This window comes from Cebus imitator, unplaced genomic scaffold (assembly GCF_001604975.1).
Source record: "Cebus imitator isolate Cc_AM_T3 unplaced genomic scaffold, Cebus_imitator-1.0 Scaffold88, whole genome shotgun sequence".
NCBI classification, from domain to species: domain Eukaryota; kingdom Metazoa; phylum Chordata; class Mammalia; order Primates; family Cebidae; genus Cebus; species Cebus imitator.
The window spans coordinates 2,757,504-2,760,460 of record NW_016107403.1 but is presented as its reverse complement, the minus strand read 5'-3'; the positions used below and the strand labels follow the sequence as shown (position 1 = coordinate 2,760,460).

General features: G+C 38.0%; 1 protein-coding gene across 1 annotated transcript in view; it reads right to left on the bottom strand.

Annotated features, from left to right (window-relative positions):
• Window positions 1–795, bottom strand: part of RASGRP3 (RAS guanyl releasing protein 3) — a 129,820-nt gene extending 129,025 nt beyond the window's left edge. The window contains exon 1 of the mRNA XM_017534869.2: window positions 531–795. The gene's annotated coding sequence lies outside the window, so the exon portion shown is untranslated. The remainder of the gene's footprint in view (window positions 1–530) is intronic.
• Window positions 796–2,957: the final 2,162 nt, after the last annotated feature.

Below are 2,957 nucleotides of genomic sequence, written 5' to 3'. Positions count from 1 at the left end.
CATTCTCAGCAAACTGACACAAGAACAGAAAATCAAACACTGCATGTTCTCACTCATAGGCGGGTGTTGAACAATGAGAACACATAGACACAGGGAAGGGAACATAACACAGTGGGGTCTGTTGAGGGGGTGCCAAGGGAGGGACAGCAGGGGGGTGAGGAGGTCAGGGAGGGATAATACGGGGAGAAATGCCAGATGTAGGTGACGGGGGATGGAGGCAGCAAACCACATTGCCATGTGTATACCTATGCAACAATCCTGCATGATCTGCACATGTACCCAAGAACCTAAAGTATAATTTCAAAAATAAAAAATAAAGATTTGGAAAAAAATATATATTATTTATTGTAAAAACTGAAGGTGTCATAACTGTGGCAGATTTCTACATTTCTTCAGAGATAAAAGCAAGGCATATTGAAGAATTACATGAGAATCTGACCTCAAATCGTATCCATTGTCTCTGGCTAATATCCATAGTTTCTGAAATGCATTAAGACACAACAACAGATAGAATTTTAAAGGACACTTACCTTAAATTGCAGAACTGCCATGATGCTCATCCCTATAGTGAATCATCTTTTTCTTTATGCTTCATCACCTCTAGCAAGTTTCTCTTCAATGTGCCGAAACACCTGGAATTCCTGTTCTCTCTTCTAAAATGCTGTCATCGTCTCCATTGCCCAAATCCAGTTCAAAAGTGGAGAAAGAAAAAAAATTGAAATTTGCAAGCTGTTTACGCCTAACAACAACATTGAAGCTGCTAAGCTTTGAGCTCAATGAATTAAAGGTTGTTTGGCTAAATGGCAGGCAGACTTCCTCCTATTCTTTCCCAACTTAGTTTTCCTGCCTCCAGTGCAGCTTTTTCCTTTCCTGGGCTATAAATAGGCTGGTTGTAAGAGTACTGAGGAAAGAAGGCAGGAAACGTATTTGATTTCAGAAAACAGTCTTAGGTCTATGAGTGTGTGCGTGTTTCTTTTAAATGAATACCAACAAATACACAAAAGAAAATTTGGCCTCAAATAATTCAGCCTTGGTCTATGCACCATAGTCAACATTTTAATTTTGTATAGTCTCAGTTTTACTAGAAGGTGTCATATCTTATAGATACTTAAATATGGTTGATTCTACAAAGTGGGAATGTGGGTCTGGAATAAAGGGACAGTTTAGTTTGTGACATACATTTCTTTTGCTCTTTCAAATATTATACTGTATATGTCATGCTTTGAAAACATTAATTTTAGAGACAATTTTTAAAACTGGTATTACTTAAGGTCCTTCACATGATTCTATTAGATGTCTGTGTATTTATTTATTAACTAACAGTCATCTATTTATCTGTCACCTCCCTCTCTCACTCTGTCATTCTCCACTTACTGTCGGTCAACAGCTGCTCTTTACGTAGGGGTAACACTTTGAGAAGCAGCACAAGTGGTCCAAGGACAAGTAGCATCAGTAGCCCTGGATCAGAATCCCTGGGGCTGGGGCTCAGGTGATGAATTTCAGGTGTTTCTGATGTTCACTAAAGAGTAGACGCACGGGCCCACGGAATTACTTTGTGTGCATGCTAATTAATATCCCTTCAAAAAGGAATTTCAGACAGATTTTTTAAAATGTAAGAATCAGAAAATAATTTGAATGCTTTTTACGCTGGTAACCTCCATCTAAATGACTAGAAGAGTTTTTAGATCTAATGTTAAGAAGACACACTAATTTCCCAATTACTTGGAGAAGCTACCTATTGTGAGGCAAAAGCAGTGGAAAGAATAAGAGGATATTTAAGAGAGAGACAACAGCACTCACACATTGTGAATAGTCATCATACACATAGATAAATTCAAAGCAGATTTTACCAACACGTATATCTGAGAATCATAAATTGTCTGAAATAAGACAAAACCAAAGTAAACAGTCAAGAAATGAAGCTTCTAATGGAAATAAAATGTCCCAGCCCCTATTTTTGTTTGGTGATTTGATTACTGTTTGGAGATCCAGGCATTTCCTTGTCCACACTTGGCTTTCATACTAGGCCCCGTATAATAGAAGCAATAGGTTGAACAATGAGCTCAAGCCAGACCTGGCAAGGAAAAAGTAGGGGTGTCCACATCCTCAGTACAGATTGGGAGGAAAAGGTTTCTTCAGAGAGAAAAGGAGACGAAGAGAGGGGGAGAAAGAAAAAAGAGGGAGAGAGAGGTGAATGACTTCCTTGTAATAGCAGAAAGGAAGAAGGAAGTCCATGGTGGTCAGGATATAACAGCTGCAGTGTATTGCAAGAGCTAGAAAGTACATGAGTTGACTTTGGCAAGAAAATGGCTGGCAATGGGGTAATATGTTTTTGGGAGCAAACTGTGCTCCCATGTGAGAAGAATGAATGCTTCTAAGAAACTCCAAGTACATTTACCAGGCTTCTTTCATTGTCCTCTGGAAACCTTCCTTCTATTTTTGTGGGGAAATATTTTACTTGTCAAAAAGAACAGCATCACAGAACTCTCTGTATTGCTCATCTCTAGAAATGAATCATTAAAACGTCTACAGGAACAGCAAGGCTCTGTATTCTTAATCTGAAATTAATGACAGACTCTCTCAAAAGGCAGAGTGGGAAAAAGTCAAAGGCCTTGTTAGGAATGACATTTTTCAATTGTTTTGATTCTGCCAATGGAGGAAAATATGTTTTTTTTTTTTTTAATTGAAGTCACTTAAAAAGTTTTCAAAATAGACAATCTAGAGAAAATGTAAGCAAAAGCCGTCAAAGAAAACGTTAAAAAGAGTGCATATTATTGCTCAACTGAGAGGGACGCCTTTGTGTGTCTAAGCCTTTATGTCTCACGGGTATTTTTAATAATAGCTTATCTTTGTCCCCAAAGTGCAGAAGCTCTAGATTATGATCAAATTGTGGCCTATGAACTGTGTTCCTTTGACTTGAATTGTTGCATCATACTAACGAAAATAAATCAAAACTG